The 16100-nt window shown below is 34.5% G+C and overlaps 1 protein-coding gene across 1 annotated transcript in view; it reads right to left on the bottom strand.

Annotated features, from left to right (window-relative positions):
- LOC128645425 (myosin-IIIb-like) overlaps positions 1-14679 on the bottom strand; it is a 268888-nt gene extending 254209 nt beyond the window's left edge. Inside the window, exon 1 of the mRNA XM_053698423.1 lies at positions 14621-14679. The gene's annotated coding sequence lies outside the window, so the exon portion shown is untranslated. The remainder of the gene's footprint in view (positions 1-14620) is intronic.
- Positions 14680-16100: the final 1421 nt, after the last annotated feature.

The raw sequence follows: 16100 nt of genomic DNA, 5'->3' as shown, positions 1-16100 counted from the left end.
TACAGGTAATTTTGTAATTATTTTAACTAGGTAGCTATTAAATAGTTCTTAACTATTTAATAGCTATTGTACCTGGTTAAAATAATAACAAAGTTGCCTGTCAAATAAATATTAATCCTAAAATAGCTATAATATAATTATAATTTATATTGTAGCTATATTAGGATTTATTTTACAGGTAAGTATTTAGCTTTAAATAGGAATAATTTATTTAATAAGAGATAATTAATTTCGTTAGATGTAAATTATATTTAATTTAGGGGGGTGTTTGTGTTAGGGTTAGACTTAGCTTTAGGGGTTAATACATTTATTAGAATAGCGGTGAGCTCCAGTCGGCAGATTAGGGGTTAATAATTGAAGTTAGGTGTCGGCGATGTTAGGGAGGGCAGATTAGGGGTTAATACTATTTATTATAGGGTTAGTGAGGCGGATTAGGGGTTAATAACTTTATTATAGTAGCGCTCAGGTCCGGTTGGAAGATTAGGGGTTAATAAGTGTAGGCAGGTGGAGGCGACGTTGTGGGGGGCAGATTAGGGGTTAATAAATATAATATAGGGGTCGGCGATGCTAGGGCAGCAGATTAGGGGTACATAGGGATAATGTAAGTAGCGGCGGTTTACGGAGCGACAGATTAGGGGTTAATAATAATATGCAGGGGTCAGCGATAGCGGGGTCGGCAGATTAGGGGTTAATAAGTGTAAGGTTAGGGGTGTTTAGACTCGGGGTACATGTTAGAGTGTTAGGTGCAGACGTAGGAAGTGTTTCCGCATAGCAAACAATGGGGCTGCGTTAGGAGCTGAACGCGGCTTTTTTGCAGGTGTTAGGTTTTTTTTCAGCTCAAACAGCCCCATTGTTTCCTATGGGAGAATCGTGCACGAGCACGTTTTTGAGGCTGGCCGCTTGCGTAAGCAACTCTGGTATCGAGAGTTGAAGCTGCGTTAAAAATGCTCTACGCTCCTTTTTTGGAGCCTAACGCAGTCTTTATGTGGACTCTCAATACCAGAGTTATTTTTATGGTGCGGCCAGAAAAAGGCCGGCGTTAGATTTTCGGGTCGTTACCGACAAAACTCCAAATCTAGCCGTTAGGGTTTATTTTATAGGTAAGTATTTAGTTTTAAATAGGAATTATTTAGTTAATGATACTAATTTTTATTTATTTTACTTATTTTAAAGTTAGTGGGTGTTAGGGTTACAATTAGGGTTAGGTTTAGGGGTTAATAACTTTAGTATAGTGGTGGCGATTTTGGGGGCAGCAGATTAGGGGTTAATAACAGTAATGTAGGTTGCGGCGATGTTAGGGACAGCAGGAGGCATATTTTAGAAATGTCTTGTGGATCAGGTTCTCTCCGCATTTAACACGCCACCCCCTGCAGACTCACGGCCAATGGGCCGCCAGCAGGGGGTGTCAATCAACCCGATCGTATTCGATCGGGTTGAATTGTTGCAATTCCTGTCCGCCTGCTCAGAGCAGGCGGATAGGGTTATGGAGCAGCGGTCTTTGTGACCGCTGCTTCAAAACTGCTGTTTCTGGCGAGTCTGAAGACTCGCCAGAAACACGGCCGTCAAGCTCCTTCCAGAGCTTGATAGATAGGCCCCTAGAGGTTAACAATATTTAACTAGTGTTTGCAATTCGGGAGTGCAGCAGTTTAGGGGTTAATATGTTTATTATAGTGGCGGCAATGTCCGGAGAGGCAGATTAGGGGTTAATAATTTTATTTTAGTGTTTGCAATGCGGGAGTGCAGCGGTTTAGGGGTTAATATGTTTATTATAGTGGCGGCAATGTCCGGAGCAGCAGATTAGGGGTTAATAATTTTATTTTAGTGTTTGCAATGCGGGAGTGCAGCGGTTTAGGGGTTAATATGTTTATTATAGTGGCGGCAATGTCCGGAGCGGCAGATTAGGGGTTAATCATTTTATTTTAGTGTTTGCAATGCAGGAGGACCTCGGTTTAGGGGTTAATAGTAGGGATGGGCGAATGTTTCGCAACATTCGAAAAACGGCACGAATTTTAACACATTCGTTCGTTCGAATCGAATTTCGAATGTTTACATAACATTCTAACATTCGATTTTCGAATGTTTGGTTTCGAATTTTACAATTACATTCGAAAATATTCGAATTCGAAAAATTCAAATTTAGATTGTAATAGTATTTCTAATGCTTTTTCTTTAAATGTAATATTCGAATTATGCAATATTCGATATCGAAAAATTCGAATTTAGATTGTAATAGTATTTCTAATGCTTTTTCTTTAAATGTAATATTCGAATTATGCAATATTCGAATTCAAAAAATTCGAATTTAGATTGTAATAGTATTTCTAATGCTTTTTCTTTAAATGTAATATTCGAATTATGCAATATTTGAATTCTAAAAATTTGAATTTAGATTGTAATAGTATTTCTAATGCTTTTTCTTTAAATGTAATATTCGAATTATGCAATACGTGTATTCGAATTCGAAAAATTTGAATTTAGATTGTAATAGTATTTCTAATGCTTTTAAATGTAATGTTCGAATAATGCAATATTCGAATTTGAAAAATTCAAATTTATATTCGAATTCGAAAAATTCAAATTTATGTTTGTAATAGTATTTGTAATGCTTTCTTTGAATATAATATTCGAATTATGCAATATTCTATATGGAAACATTCGAAATGATATATTTGTATCTATTATGTATCAATTTACTAAATTCCCACCCTACCACATGAACTATTGAACTTCTGAATAGTATTTGTTAAATAGAATGTTAAATTCGAAATTTAGAATGTGGACATTCGATATAATTATAAACATTCGAATTCGAAAGTGACATTCGAAAACTGTAAATAACATTCGATTTTCGAATTTTTAAGAATATTCGTTCTTATCGACATTTGAATTTAGAATTTAGAAAATTTACACATTCGCCCATCCCTAGTTAATAGGTAGTTTATGGGTGTTTATTTTTTAGCACTTTAGTTATGAGTTTTATGTTACAGATGCGTCAACAAAGATGCCGGAAATGACAAAACTTGCGCCATCAACGGGGCAACTTCGCGCCAAAAAAAATTTGCACCAAGAATGACGCAATAAAAAACATCAACAAAAATCGCAAGCCTAGATTTGCCCGCAAAAAAATGAGAGTCAAATTGAAAAAGACTGAACCCCAGGTAAGATAAAAGTTTAAATAAACTTCCCAAACATGATTCCTATACTAAAACTGTTCAGACTGCAAAAGGGAAATATACATAGACCTGACTCATGGCAAATATAAGTAAATACATATATTTAAAACTTTATATTAATACATAAAGCGCCAAACCATAGCTGAGAGTGTCTTAAATAACAATACATACCCAAAGACAGCCAAACCAATACTGAAAAGTATCAGCAGAGGTAATGGTATATAGGAGTATATCGTCGATCTGAAAAGGGAGGTAGGAGATGACTCTCTATGACCGATAACAGAGAACCCATGAAAAGATTTCGCGTGAGGAAAACCATAAAATCAATAGGCGATACTCCCTTCACATACCTCTGACAAACACTGTACTCTGAGAGGAATTGGGCTTCAATATGCTGAGAAGCGCTTATCATAGAAGAAAAATCAAGCACAAAATTACTTCACCACCTCCATAGGGAGGCAAAGTTTGTAAAACTGAATTGTGGGTGTGGTGAGGGATGTATTTATAGGCATTTGAGGTTTGGGAAACTTTGCCCCTCCTGGTAGGATTGTATATCCCATATGTCACTAGCTCATGGACTCTTACCAATTACATGAAATAAAAAGGCTGTCTAGAACAGCCGAAACGTCGACTTTGCTATGTTGTGAAATACATAAATAAAAAGAAATATTTTTAAAAACATTGTTAAACACTATGCACCAAGCCTTATTTAAAAAGTAAAAGCATTTATTGTAACTCACAGGGCCAATTCATTCACATTAGAAGGGTCTGTACTGACACTGATAGTTATGACAAACATTCGTTAGATCTAGTCCACAGATTAGAAAGAAGAGGCTACAATAAATAGTCTCTATTAATATTAAGAGACAAGATAAGGAATACAAATAGAACACATTTTTTACAAAACAAACAGCGAAAAAATCGGTTTGAAACAATAAAAAACAGGGATGACATTGGATTTATAACACAATTTAGTAATCAATTTACAAAAATTTAAAATATTATACATAAGAATATTGGCATCCTAACTTTAGATCCCCAATGCAAAAAGATTTTGGATAAAGGTATTAAATTTATTCCGAAACGAGCAGCTACTATAGGTAGCCAAGTAATTAAATATGTATATGGTACAGACACTCCCACCAGAGAAACTTGGCTCACAAGAAAAGGTTTTTTTTCGCTGTGGCAGACAGTGTAATGTGTGTACTCACTTTAAGACAGGCAGTGAATTACTTTCAACTGCTAATAATTCCATACACAATATTAAAGGGACATGAAACCCAAATTTTTTCTTTCATGATTCAGACAGAGAATACAATTTTAAACAACACTCCAATTTACTTCAATTATCTAATTTGCTTCATTCTTTAGATATCCTTTGAAATAGCAATGCACATGGGTGAGCCAATCACACAAGGCATCTATGTGCAGAAACCAATCAGCAGCTACTGTGCCTATTTAGATATACTATTCAACTAAGGATATCAAGAGAATGAAGCAAATTAGATAATAGAAGTAAATTGGAAAGTTGTTTAAAATTGCAAGCTCTTTCTAAATCGTGAAAGAAAAACATTGGGTTTCATGCCCCTTTAAATACAGATTAGACTGTTGCTCGAAGTATGTGATCTATGTGATCACATGCAAAATCTGTGGAAAACAATATACAGGTTCTACTAGTAGGAATTAGAAGGACAGGATACGTGAACATCTTACATCAATTGATAAAGATCCTCCAAAACACCAGTAGGTAAACACTTTAATCTTCATAAGGAAAGAAAAAATGCTCTCATGTTTCAAGCCATAGACTATGTCCCTCCAAGCAAAAGAGGAGGGGACAGGTATAGGAAACTGCTGGACAGAGAAGTCCAATGGATCTTCAAATTAGAGACTAGAGAACCGAGAGGGATAAATCTAAGATGGGACTTGGACCAATACCAGGGTCTTTAAGAGTATATTTCTTCTTTATTTATATATTTAATATCAGAAGTTTTACTCCATCTAATTTTATCCTTTTATAATTTTCTTCTCTTTTCTTGTTTTGAACACCAATATAACATGTTAGTACACTCTAGTAACTAAGTCTAAATGAAAAGTTATGAATAACAAAATGAATGTTTATACCTTTTCGTTGCATGATCTATTCTGTGACATGTAGCCATAAATAGGACTAAAGTAAAAAATAATTGTATAGCTTTACTACTAAATATATATGGCATAGAGATGAACAATAAACTGATCCATGTAAAATTGAAGATATTTATACATATATGTATTGCTTGTTCTATTTAGAATGCACCTTGCTATGAAATTCACTACCAAATCCTAGCTACCTTCTAATGCTCTCTTTCGAAAGATAGATTAACCTGTAAATTGTAATCTACAGCTTACAATTCTATTAGGAGGAGAACTATCTACTGCTAACTTTTGTTTGTCTAATGTTTTCAATAATATGTTTTTACAATGTTTTTTTGTAACAATTAGCAACTAGCCAGTAAACAATTGTACTTACTGATGTTAGTGGCAATATTATCATCCCTGTTGCTTTTGTAAGTAACTGTATTGACTTACTTTAGTGGCAATGTTACAATTTTTGATGCTTTTGTACCCTTGTTTCATTGTATTGTATTAACTGTTTCTTTTGTGTATATGTATGTACATCTCTGTGATCATTCCCATGATTGTTTTTAAGGCTGCCCGTAGTGAACCAATGGAAATGCAGCACTAATGTTCAGCTGCAGTAAACAAAAGTTTTCACAATAGAAGGGCGGTCTATAACTCGCAGTAATGCTCACAGACACCTTTCTATATGTCATCAGTCTGGGGGGGTGGCAGGTACTTGGACGTTTATACCTGTGTGTGGACACTCTCAAGCTTTCTTTGAGAAAGCGTCAGTTGGGCGTGAAACGCGTCAGTTGACGTATCTCGCTATTATCTTTCTGTGATTTCATGTGAGTTACTTTTTTAAGTATATCCAATAAATGCTTTTACTTTTTAAAAAAAGGCTTGGTGCATAGTGTTTAACGTTCTAATTCAAGGACCATCAATCTATGACTATATGCAAGGAGACAGTTGTTTTTTGTCTTTATATATATATATATATATATATATATATATATATATACAGTATATATGTATATATGTTTATATCTATTCCTATAGATATATAGGTATCAGGGGCATATTAATGCATAGGCCAACAAGGCCCGTGCCTAGGGCGACATATTTTGGGGGGCGGCACTTGCCCCAGCCGCTGCACGCATATGTGGCTTTAAAAAAATATATTTTATTATGAAAGGCGGCTTAAAGCCATGCGCCTTTCTGTTTGTTTGGGGCACATGGCTTGACGGAGTCATGCACGTGCGCACGTGATCTCCCAGGCCAAGCGGTTAGAAGAAGTGATTCGGTGTGACAGGGAGCCTCACTCATCTGTGCGCGCGGTGCCGGCTTTGCTGAGGACTTCTGCCGCTTGGATGAAGATGGATGTCCGGTCTTCAAAAACTGTAAGTGGAACTTCAGGGGTTAGTGTTAGGTTTTTTAAGGGTTTATTGGGTGGGTTTTAATTTTAGGTTAGGGACTTTGGGCTGAAAAAGATCTAAATGCCCTTTTAAGGGCAATGCCCATACAAATACCCTTTTCAGGACAATGGGGAGTTTAGGTTTTTAAGATAGGTTTTTATTTGGGGGGTTTGGTTGTGTGGGTGGTGGGTTTTACTGTTGGGGTGTTTGTATTTTATTTTACAAGTAAAAGAGCTGATTTTTTGGGGGGCAATGCCCTGCAAAAGGCCCTTTTAAGGGCCATTGGTAGTTTATTGTAGGCTAGGGTTTTTTTTCATTTTGGGGAGGCTTTTTTATTTTAATAGGGCTATTAGATTAGGTGTAATTAGTTTAAATATTTGATAATTTATTTTTTATTTTGTGTAACTTAGTGTTTTTTATTTTGTGTAACAGTGTTTTTATTTTGCGTAACTTAGTTGTTATTTTTTTGTAACTAATTGTAGGATAATAGTTAGGGTAGGTTAATTAGTAGTTTAATGTAGTTTAATTTAATTCTACAGGTAAGTTTAAATTTATTATAAGATAGGTATGAGTTAATATTTAATGTAAAGTTAGCGGGTTGTTTAGGTTTAGGGGTTAATAGCTTAATTTAGTTTATGGCGATGTGGGGGTCTGGTGGTTTAGGGGTTAATAGGTTTAGTAAGTTGTAGTGATGTGGGAGGCCAGGGGTTTAGGGGTTAATACATTTATTTAGTTGCGGAGCGGTCCGGGAGAGGCGGGATAGGGGTTAATAACTTTATTAGAGTTGCGGTGGGCTCCGGGAGCAGCGGGATGGGGGTTAATAACTTTCTTTCGTTGCAACGTGGTCCGGGAGCGGCGGGATAGGGGTAAAACATTTTAGTATAGTGGCGGTGTTTAGTGACAGGATATAAATAAAGTTGTGAAAAATTCAAATAGCAGTGAGATCGATGACTGTTAGTTAACAACAGTCCGCTGCTCATCGCCCCATACTTGGTGCGCAGCTTTTTGACAGCTTTTTTTAAAAATAAGGCGAGCATATTCAGGTCCACGGCCGAGAGTATTGGTTCCGTCGAATGCAGCATAGTTGGCGGCTTGATAATTCGGCCTCAAAGGCTTCCTTATCTATGTCTGAGATAACAACTAAAGATATGCATTCAGATTCTTTGAGAGGATCCAAATGCAGAAGTAGGTGGTCATCATGCCGTTTCTATCTTTTCATAGCAAGATTTATTCTAGTGAAAGATCATCACACTAAAATCTTTGCAAATCCAGTTTTCATGTGGGGTTCTTTCACCAGAATCAATCCTGCTACGAAAAGATCTAAAAGGCAGGAGTGGCCGTCTACTTCCGCATTCAGATCCTCACGAAGGATCTGAATGCACATTCCTAATAAACACTGGGGATACAACAAACAAAATCAGCTATTTTAAATTTAAAAAAAATGTAAAGGACATATTTGTACACAATTTCATAGACTCCAACAGGTAAATTGGATCATTGGGAACACATTAAAGGGGACAAAATTCTACAGTGCATATTTCCTTTAAGGGTAACACAGGATACTTTGGTGATGAGTACTTCCAGGCATCATACTATGCCATCCTTTATGGATAGAGGGAAAGGAAAATAAACCTCTGAGAGCAATCACTACCATTGCACACTGGCCCAAACCCTCTGATAGGCTATATACATCTTGTCTATCTCTCTCTCTCTCTTGCATTGATGCTGCCTCTGCCACAGACAGACCATCATCCAAATCCTTATTACTGGGCAAAAAAAGAAGAAGCATAAAGACATGTAATTATGGATTATTTGTTGTTTATTATTTTTGTTTTAATATATATATTTAAAAGTAACTACATATCTGATTCTAAAACCGAAACAGAATGTTTTGCAACTATTTTACTCACATGTGGCTTAGAGGTAAGCCTAGACTAAGCAGTGAGGGGCTTGCAGAGATAAAAACCAACAGAAGCTTATTGCCAGAAGTTCCTGCAAACACCAGTATCATCAGCATCATAAAATGAGTAAGGGGATATGTCAGTTTTTGAAGACCTTATCCACTGAAAAAAACACCATGTTGTTTCATGTAACATTCTTCTCTAAATGTTTAGAAAATTCAAATTTTATTTTAAAATTCTTTTAAATTACTTGCCTTTTGGCTTTGTTAAGGAATTTGAATAATTAATTGATACACAATATTTTTTCCTGCTTAGGTCACCTGATCAAGATGGCCATACAAACATGCCTGCCGATGTAGTATATACCTCTTTCTGAGTATATGGATTAGTAAGTCCCAATAGTTTCATACAGAGACCTACGGCTTCCAATCAAATCATTCTAGTAGTGGGCCAACTGTAGTACCTGCAGATGGAATAGCTACAAAAAAGCTATTTGAATTCCTTGCTAGTGTTTGATTACTGATTTATGGGTGTGTGCTGTGTCTTTGCGCAACAAGATGTTGTAGAGAAGGCTGACTAAAGAAGAAAATAATGGATCCTTTGTAAAATAGTGTGATGCAAGTATTTGATATTCAAATGCGACTTATATGCTGTGATTTAAATTAAAAAAAAAACATGTGACTTTATTCACTTGTATCAACTCTGACTACACTAGAGTTGACGTGTTTTTCCTCACAACCATTTCATTTTACACATAATATGGGTGAGTGCCTGACACCTGTCTTGGTTCTGCATGAATCTCATCTACTGTTTCAGTCAAGCTCCAAAAGAAAACAAAAGAACGACGATTGCAACTGCTTTCTGATTACATTAGACACTCTTAAATTCAAAGTATACTTATTCTCCTGGCACTCGCTATTAATTAGCACAAACTTCATAATATATCAAAAGCAGATACTACACACGCAGAAGATAAAAGAATCAGAAGAGCAGATCAATCCCATTTCTGTACAAATGTTAGTAGTATTTGAATATTCAGCGCTTTCATTGCACTTGCGTTCATTTAGGATCCATTATTTTATTAATCACTTGAATTTCACCAAATACATTTTTTTTCCATTTTTCTGACTTGTACCTCATCCTTTACAACAGGAATAGCATGCCTATAGTACTAGCGCTAAAGGGGTACTCAAAATATACTAAATAAAAATAAACTAAATAAACTAAATAAACTAAAATAAACTAAATAAACTAAAGTACTCCACATCTTGACATAGTTGGCATTTAGGGAGAGCATATTCTATCTAATGGTATTTTTTTTTAAGAGAAATGACTCTGATATGCCTTACACTTAACATGGTGTATGTATATATATATATATATATATATATATAAATAAAAAATTAGTCAGTCTCTCTCTCATCTTTAAGGTAGGTGAAAACAGTAAAATGTGCAGAAAGTGCTTATCCACTAAACACCCACAACCAGCCAATAAAAACCACAATATTGGATCAAAATAGAAACTTTAGAAACACAAAACGTTTAGATGCGCCTATATTACCGCCCCAAAGGTGATCAAGTCTAAAAATGGATAGCACCACCAAGGGAGCAAAAAATAAAATAGAATAAATGACCTTAAAAAAATGTGCTTAAAAAAACACAGAGATATCTTTGAAAATACTTTACTAGTTAAAAAGCAACAAAGTACATACGTATAATTAATATACGAGATATCTCTCTAGCAACAGACAAATAATGCAAATAAATAATTAATGCGAATAAATAAATAGTTTAGTTTATTTTATTAAACACTGGAGAAAGTAACTAAAAGACCTTGCAAGGGAACAGGTTTCCTACAATCCGGGGTCAAGGACGTGCTGCAACCAATTAAGTAATCAGCGGATGGGTGCCTCCGCCTAAGGCTTTTACCGGTAATCGCTTGAAATCACTAAAAAGGCAATATAAACTTTCCCATTTAAGTTCTGCCTGAACATTGCCTTCCTCACTTATAACTAAGTCCCAGGCATGTTTATATACTGTGTTGTTCCTAGTACTGGCCAGTTATTTAGGAATAACTAGTTTTAACTATTTATTCTCTCTCATCTTTGCAAGTTTGCGCTTAACATTTTCAGTTATGTTAAGATACAGTATAAAAAGATATTATAAGTCCTATCCATAGGAACAGTAATTGCTATCTTGTTTTCAGAATGGAAACAGTGTTCTAACAAACAACAGAAATAACTATTGTCAAACACAATACTTGTTTAAAGGGACATGAAACAATGTGTTAAGAGCTCTCAGTAGTGCATAGCTGCTCCTTCAACAAAGGATACTAAGAGAATGAAGCAAATTTAATCAAAGTAAATTGGAAGGTTGTTTAAAATGGCATGCTCTGTCTGTAAAATGAAAGATAAATTTATACTTTCATATGCCTTTAAATTGGGATAGATGTAAATTAGTTTGTTCATTGTCTAGTTTATAGATGGTTTAGGCAATTTGCAGAATTTTAAAGGAAACCTTACAGGTTTTACATTTTCAACCTCTGCAGGATGTGTGGGACAAGCAAATTTTTTACAGCAATTTTACAGCAAAAAAAAACAATACAAAACAATTAAAATAAATAATTAATATACATTACGAAGTTTTGAGTTTTTATTACTATATATTTGAACATTTCATATTACAGTCCCTTTAACTAATCAATTGTAATACCCAGCTCTAAGCAGCTGCATTTTAACAAACCTTTTTTTACCAGCCATCTGGGGAAGCTAGCAATGTTCCACAGATCTGCAGCCTTAAAGGGATATGATAAGAAATTTTACAATTTTAAGCAATTTTCTATGTTAAGAAAAATTGATAATAGGAGTAAAATAGAAAGTTGCTTAAAATTGCACGTTCTATCTGAATCATGAAAGAAAAGAAAAATTGGGTTTCATAGTCCTTTAAGGAACACAACCATTTATACGCCAGGCAAACTATCACCTATGATACATGCCTAGATAATACATTAAACTGTTCTGACAAGTAAGTATATTGCCTTTATTAATTGCCACAAGCTCTTGAAAACTCTAAAATATATCACAGTAACAGACAATTCCTCACTGAGATAGTAACACTCTCCATACAAGCAAGGACATTATTATCGAGAGCATTTGCTCACCACAAATTCTTTATCAGCTGCTTTTGTCAACAAATAACATTAGGGAATGGTAAAATGAGTTTGGCTGATAATGAGATTAGGAAAAGAGAACAACTATATCATCATTCCTAATTTATAGTATCAAATTAACAAGACTGATTTTCTTTGATGAATTAAACATGCTCTATTGTGATCAGAAACCTAATCTACACTTAATTATTTAAAGTCTTACTATAGTAAACTACTAAGGGTAAGACAGAGAAGTAACGCTAAAGATGAGAATCATGTGTAAATGAGACCTGTGAAGGAAACAATCAATGATTAAGATAAACTTAGTGCATGCTTTCTAATTAGCAGCTGACATATTTTCGATTTAACTAAGATGAAAGACAACTGGACAGTGCACAGTCTATTTCATTTGCTAAATACTGTGACAACAGAAAAAGAAAACCGTAGCAAATTATCCTTTTATGCAAGAACAATTGACATTTTTTAGAAGGTAACGTAAATTATATATTAGGCACTGCAGTAAATCTACAGAGTATGTCTAACACTGAGGTCTATTCCAGAGTGTTCAAAATACTGAAGTGCTGTGTATGGGGATGTCAGATTTGTTTTGCGTGGTCTTCTACTTTTTTTTGTTTTACGCCACACAGCAAATATCTTTTAAATCATTCAAATAGTTTACAATGAGACACCTTACAGTATACCAATTGTGCTTTTCAAATAGGATAACTTTCCTGAAATATATCAGTCTGATCCCACCTAAAAAGCACAGCCCAGGCTTGAAAAACAAACAATTCATCCTAATGAGGAACATTCCATCTCTAGACAATCATGTTGTCCTTCAGAGGGCCTTTTGAGAGAATGCAGCAATTCATCTAGAAACATTGGGAAGTCTACATCTTTTTACTTCTCACCTTTAGGGGAACATTTTCCATAGTGCTATTATACATAAAGAAAAAAGAGAATCGCTCAACCATGAACACACAGTAGCTATGTAACTTGTCCTAAGGCCTGTCACCACCAGCAGCCTATTTTAGGCTTTTAAACAAGAAGAACTTTCCTGATGTATGTCAGGCTGATCCCACCTCAAAATGCGGATTCCTTGCTCACATACCCTAAAGAGATACAAGTGCACCTCACTGAGGAGCCCTAAGAGGTTGAAATGTACATCTGGCATTTGTTATCGTCTTTATGGCAGAATCAGACTGATCTACTATAGGAGATTTATTCTCTGTGAAAGTCACAGTGAGCTAGAAGAGACTGCGCCCTGAGTGTTAATAGCCTGTCAGACAAGCACAAAAATGTTTCCAAATGTTGTTCTTTCGCAGTTGAGTGTGTCTCTCTATTTTTATTTTTGTGTTTGGATGATTAAACATATGAAAACAATTATATGAGATTGTTAATTAAACATGGCTTGAATATTATTAATAGTTAAGTTAAAGAACTGCCTTCAAACACATCAGCAGGTAATCATAAATATTGAATCAATTAGATACATTTGCCTTTAGTACTGGCTCCTTAGGTTTTGCTTTAGTAAATGTCTATGGAAACCTACCATGAAACCCCCAGCAAATAAAATAAAAGTTGAACTTGATATTTCTACAAGGCAAAATTGAATGTGCTAAAATGGGCGAATATGGAAAATGTGTGCAAAAACCAAACTCTGTAATTGAATTCATATTGTGAAGATAAAAATAATCATATATAGGTTTAATTAAACTAATGTTAATTAATTCATCCTTATTACGATTATCATGATTAATATTACTTAAAGAATTTGTAATGCTTCTGAAAAAATAAACAGAAAATTATTTTCACCAGAAAATATAAAAAAAATGACTCTATTATGGCAAAGAAGTGAGAAACTAATGTAAATATTGTTAATTCCCAAAACGCAATTAGCCATTGCAAAGAAATGCACATAGTTCTAATGCCACTTGTAAGAATTTAGTACTTTAAAAAAAAGTATTTACCTGTGTTTTTATCAGAAGGTCAGATATGTATCAGAATGCTACTAAATCATTTGTGAATAGTCACAAAATCTAAATCAGTGATTCTCTCCCCTAAGGTATCAAACTGTAGTCTTCTGCTGTCACAAAGAATTAGGGTTGATGATTTAAAAATAAAAATAAACATTTTCGTTCTCATCTTTATTTGAACACATTTAATCTTGGAACTTCTTTTAATGATACATATTGTGATTCACATATATTACACACACATACCTAAATGTATCAAATTAAAGGCTAATTGGGGCCCTCAGTGATATAAGCACACAAACAGCCCGTACACAAACTACACACATGTATGTAACCTGCAAGACATTCAGAATGATAACTTGCACTATAACATCATATTTTAGAGAGTCCAAGGAGTCAATAAACATAAAGAGCCCTTGGGTCATTACCTTTCCTGGCCTCTCATTGAACCATTGAACTCAGTTCAGCTGCTGCCATACACAGAAAACTGTGTTGCTATCTAATAACCCCTCAGGGAGAGAGGTTTTATCCTTTACATCCATGCACAGTCTCTTTACAAGAATACATACATTTTCCTGCAAAGTTTTGAAGCAGCCACAGTCACCCAGAAAATGTGTCAATTCAACATCTCTATGCTAATATATTATAGTTATTAAAACAAACCTCCCTATTACATGGTTTAAGATCCCAATCTACCAGTAGATCTCTAAGGTTTAAACAGTAGATCTCAAAATTGTGTTGGATTTTACAGTATATGTCTTCAGTTTTACAGAAATGTGTAAATTGTTTTGCTCAGGTATAATTTGCACCACTATGGCAAAATTAGATCACACTATCTTTAAGTCCGGACAGTCCTTGTTTAAGTATCTTCCATTTCCTTAATATATGCAGAACTAAAGAAACATACCTTTTACAGAATTCTCTCCTTCTGTGTGTCCTTGATCTTTTTTATTTCTTCAAATGTACTTTCTTCTTACACTTTTAATATACCATAACACACAGTATGTAGTAAACTTCTGTTCCAAAATACAAAGAGACCAACTGTCTCTAGTGTAACAAAATATTCCTAGGCTAATAAAATATTTATATATTTTTTGTCATCAAGTCTTAACATCACTTCCTGTTGAACTTAAGAGAATTAAAAAAAAAATTGAAGCTCCAAAAAAAAAGTTAAATATATTCATGCTCGTTATAATGTGCTCTTGACAAGCTAGTTTATTTAATGTCTTAGTAAATGTAATCAACATGCTGACAGCCATTCAATCTGATTGACATATTGCATGCACTCTGTGGTGTTTTATAATAATCTTCTATAATTGTTATAGTTTATTGAAACAAAAATTATTTTTATTAGAGTTACTTTATATTTACTTCTTTATATTGGTTCATGTATATTAGCATACATGTTCTACTGTTTTTTTACAGTAACTTTATCTATTTATTCTCACTACAATTAAAATGACATTGTACTGAAATTTGTTTTATATTAGTTATGAAAAAGCAGAAACTACATCATTTAAAATGCATTCTTTTAAATGTGTATAATGTCCCTTTACACTAGTATTTTCCATTGTATTTATAATTGTATTGTTATTTAATTTGCATATGTGTTATGTTAATGTAATAGTAAACTGCTAAGTTTATATTATGTTATTTATATTTCTCCTAATTAAGTCAATAATGATCATTTCCTCCCTGACAGCAAATACACAACACAAACAGTGCAGTGGTTTTATTGCCAGTAATACAGAGCAGTGGTTAAATTATCTTACAGGCAGTCACAGAAACAGTTGCGCATATAGAACTATGATTTCATCCCCATATTGCCAGTAACACACAAAAAACAATTATTAAATCCACAAATTGCTGATAACCCACACTAGGAAGAACTGAACCTTCCTATAGCCGGTACCCCCACAAGTGTAAATTCATTTAGCCCTCTTATGTCTAGTAACATACATAGAAGGATTTAACCAATTAATATTTGGAAATACATTTACCCTATTCGGCAGAGGTCTCTATTGCTCTGGTGATCTCTGGTGCATAGCAAGGCGGGGAAAGCGTGTGTGCTTTTTTTGGCCTCCTAGATATCTATTCCAAGTAAAGAGAAATGATGTCACATGCAGTGTTATGCATAATGTAAAGGTAGCATCATTTGTCATTATTAATCGCTACCCAGTACTGGTCTGTTTGCTGAGCAGAGGGTAGGAGGGGTGCTCTCTTTCTAAGATGAGGCATATGGAGGAATCATACATTCAACCCCAACTAGACACTAAGGAGATCAGGCATATGTATTTATACATACAACGAAAAAGCAATTACTGGGACTCGAAATCTGCCATCCTAAGGATGATTATAGATCTTGTATAAATATCAAACTTTGTTAA

The sequence above is a fragment of the Bombina bombina genome, chromosome 1 (assembly GCF_027579735.1).
Source record: "Bombina bombina isolate aBomBom1 chromosome 1, aBomBom1.pri, whole genome shotgun sequence".
Classification (NCBI taxonomy): Eukaryota; Metazoa; Chordata; class Amphibia; order Anura; family Bombinatoridae; genus Bombina; species Bombina bombina.
This window is presented reverse-complemented; position numbering and strand designations above follow the sequence as displayed.